The sequence below is a fragment of the Ornithodoros turicata genome, chromosome 4 (genome assembly GCF_037126465.1).
Source record: "Ornithodoros turicata isolate Travis chromosome 4, ASM3712646v1, whole genome shotgun sequence".
NCBI classification, from domain to species: Eukaryota; Metazoa; Arthropoda; class Arachnida; order Ixodida; family Argasidae; genus Ornithodoros; species Ornithodoros turicata.
The window spans coordinates 68,456,118-68,470,930 of record NC_088204.1 but is presented as its reverse complement, the minus strand read 5'-3'; the positions used below and the strand labels follow the sequence as shown (position 1 = coordinate 68,470,930).

At 44.8% G+C, this 14,813-nt stretch overlaps 1 protein-coding gene across 13 annotated transcripts in view; it reads left to right on the top strand.

Annotated features, from left to right (window-relative positions):
• LOC135391779 (neuron navigator 3-like) overlaps positions 1–14,813 on the top strand; it is a 340,328-nt gene that overhangs the window by 242,719 nt on the left and 82,796 nt on the right. The window lies entirely within an intron of this gene.

Genomic DNA, 14,813 nt, shown 5'->3' with positions numbered 1-14,813 from the left:
TCGTCTACACACAGCACGTGGTGCTTACGATGCCTGTTACCGTGATGGCCTAAAGTGGAATGCCATTCAAACGGTGGGAGGTCATCGAGCGAGCCGACCCAGGAAGACAGCGATCATCTTCTTACCTAGCTGCATGCATTGCCTCAGGGGAGGGTCTTCATATTTGCACCCGGAGAAGTTGCTGCTTTATTATGCCAACGTGCAGCGGGAACCACTCGCGTACTTGGTACCGGTTGGAGACGGTAATAGCATCCTACAAACGCAATTTGTTTGTACACAGAAGACGGGGCTGCAGGAGATGTTATCGACGATATATCGATGGCTGTCGGGATGGCTTTGGTGTGGCGATTCTTCAGTGTCCAGATGCGGAACGTCAGAAAGGCTGGGGTGGTAATGGTCGTTTAGGCGGTACGTGCTATATACTGTTGTCGAAGGCGTTTCTTCAGACTTAACAATGTAGTAGAGTAAATGTTATGTAGTTGGGTTAATGTTGTTATTATTGCGAGTATGAATTGAAAAAGCAAGGCCCGCACGCAACTGAACTCTTAAAAATGATGGTGGTGGTGGTGGTGTTGAAAGGGCTTGCCGTTGTCGGCCTCTTAAAAATGAACTTCGCCACATAGCACGCTCCTAGCCAACCACCATCCCGAATGACAACGTTATCGCCCCTGATTTGTTGAAAACGGGAGGAGGAGCCTATTTTGTGCCGTGCATAATGCGCACAAAATAGGCTCCTCCTCCCGTTTTCAACAAATCTAGGGCGAGAACGTTGTCATTCGGGGTGATGGTTGGCTAGGTACGTGCTATGTGGTGAAGTTCATTTTTAAGAGTGTGAACGTAAATATCACGTTATAATAGTCGTAATTAAGTTACCTTGAAGAGCAACTACGCTACGGTTACATGCTTGGGAAGACTTAACTGTGTTATATAGTTACATTTTTCAGAAAATGTAACTATACCGCTAGCTATAATTATAACCATGTAACCATAACCATTCACCTTTCAAGAAAGGAAATTCGAGTAAATGTGGAACTCTGAAAAACCGTTATTTCAACATAAACCATCGAATCGCAATTACATCATGTGCTTGTTGCACCTATGCATTAGTTCTTTTCGAAGTTATAGTCAGTAGGCTCTCAGCGGTGCAATCCAGATGCATATCCTCCCACACTAAAAAGTAGTTCGAGTATTGGAGCTTTCGCACTGTAACTTTTTAAAGAAGGTACGAAACGACGTTCAGAAAAGTTTGCACTGATGCGTCGGAAAATATGGAACCACTTTTAAACCTAATTAGTTACGTCGTAAGGCTAACTAAAGCAGCAAAGTTGGTAGTTGCAGTTACAAGTTACATTCTCAGGAATGTACCTAGTTGCTGTAAATATAGTCACTGAAAAAAGAAACTTATTTGCTACGGAAGCGTTTGACCACCGAAGCGCATGGACATTTCCTTGTGGACACAGGCCTGGCCTCTCCTTTAACCGCAAAGTACTCCGAAGTTGTATTTACAAAAAAATACCATGTAGCAGGCCTCATTAGTACTTTAAACACAGCACACAGTATTAGGCAAGGTACTTTAAAGTACGCATCAAGTGCATTGTCAATTTAGTTTGTATAAAAATGCACGAAAACCTTCATTTTTGTGCGGCTTTGTTACATGCAGAAATGTAACCCATGTGACCAGTTAAAAATGGTAAAATGCATAGTAATCAAAAGTATGTCTGTCTTCCAGTTTCTTACTTCACTTAATCGTGTAATGCTTAAAACCCAATTACGCATCGTGAGATAGAAATATTGCTAGCTGCCAACGGAGGAAACAATGTAAAAATGCACTAGAATTATGTATCATACAAACCCCTCTTATAGTCTCCCGTACTGCTGTGCTCTCCTCAATTGCCCTCGTCCACTGTCCGCTCATGTCTATAATTGCATCGCAGTGCTAACACGGCATAATGAAACAAGGGGAAAAATGAATCCTTGTAGTCCACTCCGAACGGAGAACATTTCATTCGACTATAAATCTGTAAACATCCTCTTCTTACTGACATACGTGGCCATTGTACGTAAGTGTAGGGGATTGCAGTTCCTGTCGCCTTTGATGACTCCCGCCGTTTCCAGAACAGCATTGAAAAGGAAGTGGAATAGACAGGCGTTGTCCTTCTGTCATACTTCGAGAATATCGTCTTCTTTCTCTGTCAAATCATCCACAAAAACGCAACGCCGTCACTTTTCAACATTTTTGTTTATTTCTTCCAATCATGGTCCTTCGAAACTGACTTCCTGACAAGCCATTGTAGCTGTACAGAAATATTCAACACTCGACCGCATTTTTTCACATCCCTTTTCTTTTTTTTTTTTTTTTCTTCCTTGAAACGTGGAACTTTCAATTCGCAAGACTGTCCGAATACAAAGACTCCGCAGCGTGATTTTCCCAGATGCCAGAATAGTGTGAAACGTACTTACGCGGGGCAATGACAGTATGAACTAGGACAGTATTTGAAATGGCGAAAAGGCTTTCTCTTTTTAAGTGAGGCACGTATATTTCAAATGGTGTTGTACACACCCTTAATGCGAGTAGCAGAAAGAGAAAGAATAAAGACCAGACGTTCTGCGACATTGTTGTATGTGCCCAAGGTATTACTACTTGCATTAGGGTTACACAACCTTGCTTTCGTGTGTCGATAACAGGTAATGTTTCGCATGGGTCTCTGATCCGAACAATGCAGTACCTGATTCGTTCTTTGTGTTGAGAAAGGGAGATATCGTTTAAACAGAGCGTGAAATCGATATTAAAGGACCGCGTAATGCTAGACATAATAGCAACACCCCGATACACGGCATAATACCGATAGGAGTGTTTAAACATCAAATAGGTCTTGCACCAGAAGTCACACTTCACTAATACTGGTAGACTGTCACGTGATACAAGACGCACTTTCATTCTATTATAACGAGGTGATCAGCTTAGTTCAGTATAGCCTGCGGGTATCGCCCAGCCGGTAAACTGGATCAAAACGCACGCGAGCCGAGACCGTGACACGGATCTTTGTCATGCAGCTCGGTAAAACAATCAACTAGGCTCATTAGCCAACCGCAGAACAATCGGCATTGTAAATACTTTATCGAACGATATACCTTCCAGGCACTTAGCAATTAAACCGAGGCGATCGTAAACCGTAGGCTTACGTCGTCCCGAACTTCCGCACATTGTGTGTACAACAGCTCGTGGAAATGTCTTGCATTGCGTTTACTCCTCCAACTGTACGAACAAAATGACGTTTCGGGGTCGTACATTTCCAGCTGGAATTTGACGGAGAAGTTTGACCCCGTGTGTCGTGCAGCGGCGTGCTCCATAATTTTCTCCGGTCCTTCTGCCGTTCATGTGGCGACCTCTATAATTGTCGTGTAACATGTAGCGACCTCTGTCTGCTTGTGTCGACGTTTTCTTCTGTTACGAAGGTTGTCAGCCGAGTAGATTGTGTTGGACACTGCATTAGGCCAGCGTACAGCTTCTTTGGTTCTCTTTATCTTTGTTGCTCGACGGTAATGAAGTAGAAGAGGTTAGGATAAAGAATGGGACAGCGGCCGTACCGCCGTGTTTTCGTAGATAGTGCAGATGATGAAGTAAATGTTTTGTATTAATACATCGTAAATCATAAGAATGGGGATGTGGGAACCGTTAAGGCTTCCTGTGACAAAGCTAAATGTAGGACCTGCGCACGGTCTTCGCGAAGACAAAAACATAATTATGTTCTGGTCACATCGTATTTTCTTGGTGTCCGCCATGGCGCGCTCAGACTTTCTAGTTCATTGGATGGTTGGTTGGTGGCGTTTTGTTGCCTAGAGTCACCGGCCGACAGAAGACTGCGAGTAGATGAGACGTGCGCAGTTACAAATGCTTGCGCTGAGCGATAATTGAATCCGTATATCAATTACAAAAAAGCACCGAACTGTTCCTTAACCGTGTTCAACCTAAGAACGGCAGGTTCAAGTCGCGCCCTGCGATAGTTCTTATTGGCTGCAATAACTAGACGCATCACTGTATACGACTCAACAAGTAGTGTGCTGACGTCGAAACTATGGGGCCCTATAGGCAGCACCTGCACTCCTAAAAATGGAGGAGCCTATTTTGTGCCATGCATAATGGCACAAAATAGGCTCCTCCTCCCGTTTCCAACAAATCAGGGGCGAGAACGTTGTCACTCGGGATGATGGTTGGCTAGGAGCGTGCTATGTGGTGAAGTTCATTTCTAAGAGTGTGGTGGCGCTGCACCCTAATTTCTCTCACGGAGTTACTCTTGGTGACAGATTTCATTTCATGCAGTTCTTAGGTTCAACACCGGCACAGATTGGCACTTTTGAAACCTTTGCCGTGTCTCGCGGATTCTGCCACCATGAGGCGCTACTTGACATTTAAAAAAAATGTAAGGCAGCGTACGTGCACGACTACAAGGGCAAAGTACATTTAATTGCGCTTCGCGTACGCACATCACATATGATATCACGTCACACATAGGGTATCTTCATATCCGAAGCGGCACTCAGCTCGGCGAACCCATTCTGTCCATCACCGTTCTTGGTATTTTTTCTCGCATTCCTCATCCTAATCCATCATCATTATTCTCGGCGTCAAAGGAGTTGTCTGCCATCAAAAGATGGCGCCGCCGCTCCGTGTTGACGAACCCGTTGACAGGACTCTGTGTGACTTTCTCATCTGGAGACGATATGACTCGTTCCGGAAACCGGCCTCATAAGCCGCTCCCTACTGACTGACGTGAGTCGTCTTCGGGTCACGTGGATAACGTCATGCAGCATTACGTCATCACTTGTCAGTCAGAACGGAGTGGTTGCCAGAACCCTGGAGTGACACATTGAGCGAGAAATGTGGTTGTCGCGCAACGGCGCCTTTTTTTTTTCTTTTTTTGGCGCACATATTATATTGGTGTCTGTCTGAGGCTAAGTGATCTGTGACGCTTATATGATAAGCTTCTCACCTGTTATAGGAAGTTTTCTCCTACGTCACATTGTGACGTGGCAGTGACGTTGCATGCTCGTAAGCTCCTCCCACTGGTGGTCACCTTTTAGTGCTACTGGCATTGAACGATGACAAACTGCGCTATTTTTCGATGCAACAACGATAGTTTTCATAAAAGAAAATGTGAGAACGACAATGACGAAGTGTCTTCGGGATAAGAGATCGCACGCGACCGAATTTCAAAACATCATTCAAGGCTTCGTTTTCGAGCAAATGCTATAGATATAATCTCGACACCCGCGCCGAAAAAGTGGCCACCACCATGGCGGCCAAACGCGTTCGTTTGACGTCATGTGAAAACACCCTATAGCAGTGCAGTCATAATCGAAGCATTTATCATAAAGTGATTAGGACAGAAGAATTAGCGTAAATACATAGCGTAGGACATTCTCAGAAGACTAGCATTTCCATACCTGCATATATATCGGAAGTTACCTACAGCATTTTACCGAGTTATTTTCCTGCCTGATGGGACAGCATGTTGCTCGAAGGGGACCGTACGTCCAGGACCGACTTCATAGGGAACTGTGCCGAGAACGTCTGACAGGAAAGTACCAATAGAGCACAGCAGACTCCGGAATTCGAGCTCGGCTTCCCAGTTTCGGATCGCGAGACCGTTACCGTAACCGCATGAGACCTTACATAAAACCCCAACACACTGCCTATGAGCGTCTTTGCATAAACAGCTACGCCGGGTTTTAGTTGAAACGCAGGAGATCCACGCCGAAATTGTAATGCAACCATTGTACGCTTTGAATGGCACAAAATATAAGTTTTGTTAATATAAATATAATATATTACCACGTCGTTTACACGTGTATACTCTAAAAAAAAGAGTTTTTGTACTCCTTTTGGGGACTAAATGCATTGCTACAAAAAATAGTCCCTTTCGGGAGTAAATGCACTGGAATAAACGAATGTCACAGAGTGGAGACTACATTTCACGTCCAGTTCTAACAATCCCATGTACATAATTCATGTGCATGCATGGAAATACTTAAAGTGGAATAAAGCCGTCAACCGTGATATATCAAGTGATATAAAATCTAGCGACATACATAGGGCACAATTTGCGAAGAAAGACGCGCTAACTGTTTTTTACTCTGTGTGGGTGGAAAACTAAGTTGACTGAGATAGCCTTATGCCATCAAATTGACCAAGAGCACATATTTACGTAGACTGTTGCATTCGGAAGACCATTCGCGAAGTTCAGTGAGTCAGTTTACAGTCGGGCGGAGTAAATGTCGGAGTTAGGGGACTAAAACAGGGAGTAATTGCAGTCTAAGGGACTAGAAGTTACTTGTGTACTTAGATAATTATGTTAATAAAATATTCTGAACAGAAGCTGCGATTACTCCCTATTTTACTCCTTTTTTTTTCTTAGAGTGTAGACATCGCTCTATTAGACCACGTCCACGACTATATGAGAATGCCTCCAGCTGGGCTTTCACCTTGCGTGGAATTTCAACCGCTATGAAAACGTCAAAACATTATCCTCATTGCGGCTGAATCAGAACCCACCAGCATTCTTTGGCGCACAAACCCGTTTAGCCTTTCTAGCTCCATCTCAACACGTCGCGTATAAATGACACGACTTTCACCTTCACATGTCAGCCACCCGCCGTCATCCATGCATGAAATTTCAGGCGCACAAATCACTTTGACTGGATGATACACCTGAAGAGAATGAGTCATGTTAGGAGGAGGGAAAGCCATCTGGACAAGGCATGCAGTGCGTGAAAACATACACCGTGTACCTGAGAGGTGAATGTCCAAATATTTAAGATTGCACGGTTGGCCGTATATAGATGGGCTCTGACGCTTCCAAACCGAGCGAGGAATTTCGCTGTTTGTTGGGCTGTTTATTCCATAATTTTACGCGTAATGTGTGCGCACGTGCCTTCGGCTACTCGTACCAGGGGCGAACCCATATTGGGACACGGTGGCGATTTGGGCTTGTCGGGGATGTGTCTTGTGTGTGTCTTGTCCAGTTTCTTCGTTCTTTTTATGTAATCTAAGCACTGGATTTTTATAGATATTAGAACGAACACGTGATCATGTGATTTTTTGTGTTAGCTCCGCGAAGCAACTGTGGCTATGAACGGCGTAGAGATGTGGACAGATGGAGAGAGGACAGTAGGAAGGAGTGGGGGACAGGGAGGTTAGTGTGCGTCCTGGGCCGACTTCAGGGGTACTGTGCCGACGTTCGTCCGGAAAGTCTTCGGAAAACCCAGAGAAAACCTTAGACAGCTCAGCCGGTGGTAGGATTCGAACCCACGACCTCCCCGTCTACAGCTCGACCTTCCACCTACGAGCGGGACGCCTGGCGATGAAACTCTCCATTCTTCACCTCACAATAACGCTGTTGTTGCTGTTGTTGTTGTTGTCATGATCTTCAGTCCAGTTCGCAAGAACGCCGGCGATTGAGCAACCGAAGCGGACATTTGTACGTTTGAAAATCGTTTACGAGACTTGCAGTACATGAAAACTCTGTACAATTTATTCGTTGTTTACCGTTTTACGACCAGAAGAGAGGATTAATAAGCAGGTATTTAAGGACTAATGTGGCAGTGCTGTGTAATCGGTTAGCACAGTAAGGACAAAGTGTTAATTTATGTAAACGGCGATTTTACTTTCATTAGCTTATTGCAGTTATTGTTCTTACAAGTCATTTAAGTGAAACTTTGTTCCGATAGATATTCGTTACAATATAAATTAAGTTTGTTCATTGGGCTGCTTTTTAGGCGTCGGCTGTGAGGAGTTTGAAAGCAGAAAGCAAACTTTCATGTGACTTTCATTCTTCTTTTGTGCATGTCCTTTGGAATACATACAAATGAACTAGGATAAAAAAATAAAAAAAACTCAATTTCGCGCACGTTTGCGAGTTTGCTTTCGTTACCACGTCATGTAAGGAGTATGTATTCTCTAGAAACTCTTCATCATCATCTAGAAACTTACACCTATTATACCTAACTATGGCGACAAATTTTCAGTTGTGGAAAACTTAATTTTACTTAGCAAAAAACAATCAAACAACTCCCATGAACACTCGGACATGAATTAATTTTCGCGCTATTCCCAGTGGAGACTGGAGAAATGGCTCCCCTATCTTTTGTCCAGCAGAGCCGTGTACTAAAAGATGCATAGCTGTCAATCAGACTTCAGCGTTTTGTGTCCCGGAAATGGTGGCGTAGCTTCGAACGGCGAACCGGGGATTTGGTGGGGAAAAATCGATATGCTACTTTAATTTTAATCCGTGGATACCTATACTCTTGTAACTCTCCGCAGAAATTTATTGTGTAGGCCGCTAGGCGTATCTGTTCCAACCCAATCCAATCCGCTTTCCCCCAACGTGGTAAGACCCAGTATATAAGGACGAAACACAACTTTGAATAGGCCTGGAATAATGCCAAACTGTATTTCGGATACCTCAAAAAATGGGTGGAGCTTCATATAGGTAAGTCCCATTAACGGCTGGAAGTTCCTTTTAATACACGGCTCTGTTGTCCGCCTTATGGAGTTCTTTTAATTTTTCTTCTTTTTTTGGTTATATTCTACCATCACAACTACACTAACAAGAATCATAATTAAGCTGGCCAGATTACAGAGGAAGAAAGAATTCTTCTACGCGTCGTACTTAGCGAGATGCAATCCCTCGAACGCACTCCCCAGCAAAGCACAGACGTCACAGAGCTCAGAGTTGCGTCCATTCCCATCGGCAGCCGTACGCACGTGACTTCTTGTGCGCCGGCCCACTTGTGGCGGTGAGGTCTGTGACGTCAGAGCCGCATGAGTTTCAGTACCCGCGGTGCCCATTTTCTCCGTTTCTATTGCCCTCCTCTCTGTGAAACATTCAATGGAGGTTCACATCGATGCAAAGCACCGTCTTTTACATTTATCTAGGATAACTTGGGATGACCTGTCGCAACCCTATTAATCTATTAACAATGTAATGTAAACAGTATGCATGTACGAAATCGGTTGATGTAAGACGTGGTCTGTAGATGTTTTGTCAGTGCATTCGTGAGGCGTGTGACTCTCAATTGCTTTCAATTAGGTTGTTCTTCGTCTTCGTTTCACGCAATTCACACAATCAACGCTCTGTAATTCATCCGTACGACGGCGTACGCATTAAGGGCGCTCTTAATTGCTGTCTTGGACGACGATGACATGGCAGCCGTTGAGCCAGCGTTGACAACACGGAATTAAGAGGCCGTGAAGAGGGTCGCTTCCGTCCTCAGGAACGGGTCCCTATTAAAGGCTCAGTGGAGGCTTGAGACGAGTAAGTTTTGCTGTCGAGACAGCTAAGGCACATCCCACTGTTTGCAAAGAGATGACGTAAACTGGTGCAACAGCGACACCGATTCGGTATAGACTGTAACTCCTCAACTATTAGACTGAAATTCTAAGTGCTGGATGGTCATTTCCTACACTACGTATATGACGGTATAAGTGACTGGGGCTTCCGGACGGGGACATCGTCGCGCGCGTTGTTTTGGTTTCGTCATGGTGGCGTTTTTCGGGAACAAGTCTACTATCTATAACTGTATCTGCATGACTTTGCTGCCTTATTTTTATTTTTATTATTTTATTGTATTGGCATTGGTTGATTACATGGCAATGGTGTGGCCAGTCCAATGTATGCGAGCTCGAGTCCGATCTCAGGACGACAGTAGGTTGTGGTGGTGTGGTACAGCATGGGCGCGGTACAGCATGGTGTGGTACCGCTTGGGCGCGCTGCACACCACGAGTGACGCAGCATATGGGGTGCCGTGTGCTAAAGGATCCTCAGGTGGGCAAAATCAATCTACCGAATAACGACTGTAGGGTTGCTCGCGGTCATAGTTTTTTCGCGACGTCTAACGTAAAGTTATTCATTAACGTAATTGATGTGTCGTTTCAATTCTTGTATCAGCTTGCTGTGTCGTGCCTATATATAGTGTTTTTTGTTTGTTTGTTTTTTGTTTTGTTTTTTTGCTTGTTCTTTTTTTGTGTGATCTGTGGGCGCCTTATTCGCACCTTTCAGCGTGTGAAAGAGCTGAGGCTGAAACATCAAGCGCCTTTAAAGAGCTGGCATACAGGCCTTCTTTTCTTCAAGCTTTCTTTCTTCCACTTTGCTCTTTTCGTCTTGGTTTTATTTTCACGGCCGACTGTTGCGTTTCTCCTTTGATGCCCGAAACGGAAGAGGGCAGGACAGCTCGAAGGGACACTTCAAAGACTTGTTGCTGCTTTATAATATGTCCCGTAACATGTCATTAATGTGTCCGGGATACTATATCTCCGCCATTTTCTTTATACTTCACAAAACCTGATACGACGCTTCCACTATCGTTACACAGCCCTTCTCCTTCACTAGACATTATACATGTCGTACTAAAAAACGCCGACCTCGTACATGCACTTTTGTCGTAATGTGTCTGTTGCGTGTTTAGCATGGTGATCGTTACTTTATCTTATTTTTTAAAACTATTCCTTCTTTTTCCGACGGTTGCAATATGACTGAAGAGGGTCTTTCTGCTTGAGGGCCCCTAATAGAAAGAGTCACCCTGCCCTTGAAGTCATTTGAATTCGATTGCATGGGACGTGTTTGCTTTCTCGTTAGATAATAACGGTTGAGGGTTATGGGATGATTGCTGGGAAATATTTCGGTTGGCGCAAAAGGCGGCGGAACTCGGCTGAGCAAACAAAGGACACTAATACCCCTGACTCACGGGCCGTCTTCAATGATCTCGTTGAACCCAACGGTCATTGAACGGGTGCCTAGCGCCACCTAGCGTGTAACGCGTCAACCTGTCCGGTAGCATTGGAACCAATGCTCTTTGTGAAGTTGACACGTCATACGCTTGATGGCGCTACGCGAATGTTGAATGGCCGTTCGGTTTAATCATCGTTGAAGACTCCGTGTGGCAGGGATATACGAACACTCAAGACAAACACAACTGTGGTGTGGGTGTGTGTCCCGCCACCGCCGTCTTTCGGACGGGTCTCGAATCGAGTCTTCCTGGTCAGTGGTCCAATTGGTTAATCGAGGTACGCAGCTTTGGAGCTGCGCAACGAATAGCGGTGTTCAGATTTGACATTAGTGCCAAGAAGGGCGTGTTCGAGACCCACCATATTGACAAAATTGGAATTTGATTGAGAGAGACAACAATCGAAAACAAAGATAGGGAAAGCTATTTACTATTTTTATTTCTTTTTTTCTTCTTTTTTAAGGCTGCCGTATTTTTTCGGACTTGTTCTTGTTGTTGCGGTTGTCCATTCTTTTACGTCCTACCCATGGCAGGCTCAGCTTCCGACAGGGTTGTAGACTTCGACGGTGGCACATAAAGCTCCGAGGAGTGAATGGAGTAAGGGTATAAAACAGGCGAGTTTAAGTAAAGCGGAACAATAAAACAGTGAAAACAGAGGGCCAACAAGTGTCCACAGGGGCGATACACTTGGAGGTGACAAGAAGCTATCTGTGCCGTCATCTAATCATTATTGTCCTCTGTGCGCGCGGTATGCAATTTTTCATTTACACAATATCTAATATCGTACGACCATTGTTTAAACTACAGTTTGGTAGTTGTTTTCTGAACGCGCAGGGTTAGGTACTTTTTTGCCCTGTTGTTCCTGATATTCTAACCCATCTTTATTTGTTCACTCGAGCCACTGGTGCTTTCAATAGGATTGTACGAATACTACAAGAATAAGAACGTCAGGCAAGAGTAGTACTTGTCGATGTGGCCTTTTCGCGTGTCCAGAATTCGCTTTCTCCTGCGAAAGGGACCTTCCTGTAGCACATCGAGGACAGGTCAAGTATAAACAGAATGGGATATTCCTCCCACGACTCCCACTTCGAAAATGATTCCCTGCACTTTTTTTTTTCATTCTCATTTCTTTTAGATTTTGCTTTGTTTTACTGCGTATATTATTTTTCTTCGGGACGTTGACTTGGCTTGACTACTCTCCGCCTGGCAACACCAAAAAAATCCTCACCATGCCGCTAGGTGGAAGCAACGTTACAAGTTGCTTCGCAATGCGACACGCTTTCTCGAGAGGTCATCCCATTAATCCTTACTTTCACTCACGACACATTCGCTTTCATAATGCGATGCACATGAATAATGCGCTAAGACAGCTGCAATGGCAGGTACAGCCATCTAGTGTCAGGCTTACTAACTATGACACTCGGTAACTGGGCGGCAATTTTTCTCTGGCCCATACGCTAACGCCGGTGCCATAAATCACCCTTGCATATCACTCTTCGCTGGAGCGCATTAGAGACAGCAAGCAAAGAAACATGCGATTGAATGTCGCGGTTGCCAGACTCTTGAAAGAAATACACAAAATGCGCTAAAGCGCGCGCGCGGCTGAGGTGGATAAACCCATCACTGTCCACTAGATGGCGCTGGCTTACTTTAGTATTATTTTGCAGATTTTTCTGAGCGTGCTTTCTTTTTGCCGGTGCTTTTCTTCATGCATAATGGAAAGACTGGAACGCAATTTCTCGGAAAATTGGCCCGCTTTCATGCGATACATTAGTGGAGGGAGGTAGACGCGGGGCTAGGATTTCAAAACGCGTGCTTCTCCGCCCGCCCCTTTGAAATGGCTGGAAGCTTAATTTGCTTAAGGAAATAAAAATATAATGCAAATAAGCACGACGAAAAAAAAAGGAGGAAGCAAGAAATATGGAGGTTGGAAGCGTTCTTTGCTCTGCAGCCTAGATGAAGCTGTGCTAGACGATTTATTATGTTCGCTCTGTCTCAACGTGCGATGGAGACCGTTGGCCCGGTGTTGAATTGACGTTTGGGATGGAATTCCATATTTTACGTGCGCGTGGGTGGGCAGGGTATGCTGAACGCCCTTCGCAGATTCTATGCCGTGGCGCGCGCGGTTTGCGTGATAATTCCAAATGGCATTTTGAAATTCGTTTTTCTTCTTTCTGTACATTTCAAACGTGGCGGATGTAACGTGGGTATAGAAATTTGTACGAGCGTCGCATCACCAATGAGCCGCGTCTTTTTTACTGCGCCGATTCCATATCGTATGGCCTGTATAGGTCATTTTCGTACACTACTCGCTAAGAAGATTTAAACAAAAACCTAGAATATCTTGAATATGAGAGGCGTTTGACCAGTTCCCAGGCGTTTCCGTAGTTCAGTGGATTCTCCAGTTCAGGATCGCGAGCACGGGGTGGAGGGTGGAAAAAGTGGGGGATACGTCGTTACTAAAGGTACATTAAAGTTCTAAAAGGTTTTGTACTTATTTACTTATTTATTTCGTTACTCCTCAAGGGCCCTTATGAAATGGTGTCACTCATGATATCACGATATGTGTCTAAAGCTGAAATAACAAGGCCATTCCCGTAGGTGGTACGCAGAAAAGAAAGAAAGGGGGTGTCGCTCAACGTTGGGTGGGGGGGGGGGGTGCCGCCAAATAACGTAATCCATGGCACTAGCTCTGCTTCCGTATTGGCTGTTAAGACTGGCCGCATGACACTACGCGAGCCTGGGAGGTACCCGCGTTCGAACCCCGGTGCCGGCTGTGCTGGCTGGGGTTTTTCCTGGGTTTTCCTCAGACGCTTTCAGGCATATGTCGGCGCAGTTCTCTTAGAAGTCGGCCCAGGACGCACATTCCCCCAGGGCGTAAGTTGTGACGTTGCCCACTTCTGTGAGGCTTACAACGGCGAGCCATTTCATCATCAATACCATCACCACCACGCGAGCCTTTTCCCACAGTGGAGCTGGAGTATGAGTATCTCTCCTGGCGTGCTAGTTTGTCTCACTATCTCCAATGGCGTATGTAGATGGCGGACTAGATTTCTTTTCTTTCTTAAGTTGAACACGACTATGCGGTTTTCATCTCCTGTGTTTGTGGTGGGGGGAGGGGCAGTGTCCACTAGGGGTTTGACGGCCATATCTGCTGTTTTTCAGTTTTCCTCCCTTTTTGACCTTTCTTACAGGTATTTTGGGGAGGCGTTGCAATATTTTTAGGGGCATTAGGCTCATGAGGGTGGTGCTCGGAAAATGAGTGTCCCTGTTACAGGGGCTATTGATTGAACATCTATGGTCATTGGACATTCGCATTCGCGAATAACGTATATATGGAGGATGCTCTCCCACCTACCACATTTCTTGAAATGTTTACAGCCAAATACGACATATATAAAAAATAATTATTTTTTCCTCTGCGCTCGATTGTTTTTACTCAATGTAATTTTCTTCCTTTGTAACGGTCATACGCGTTGTTCGTTCACTTCTTTGCGTTTTATATATATATATATATATGTACATTGGTAACTTTTATATCAAAGGAATTGCAGGCTTGCCTACCGTAGACATCACTGGAGCTGTGTCGCAGAACGCCCATAGTTTTAGTCATAGTTATGCACAAATCTTCTACTAATTATTCTTGTTCCTCATTTTGACAGCATCACCGCCATCGGCATTTTCACATCACTTCCCTTGTCGTTATCATCATCTCTCGTTGTCATTCCACACGCCAACGCGTTGCGTTGTGTTCGTCCCTTAAAGATTATCCGCGAAAGAATTCTGCAATAGGTAAATACGAGGATAATCGAGAACTTGAGCAGATTATTTCTTCCTCCAGTACCATTGAGCACTACACACACACACACATGGCACAACATACTGAGTCTGGATAGATGGTATACATCATCAATGCAGAGCGTCGTTCCTCTGCTCCGGGTGGATACAGACATAGCCTTGAAGTAATCATTCAACCCCGTGCCTTCATACTTCACTGTGCTGCAATGAAGCATTCGTTATTATTGTGAATC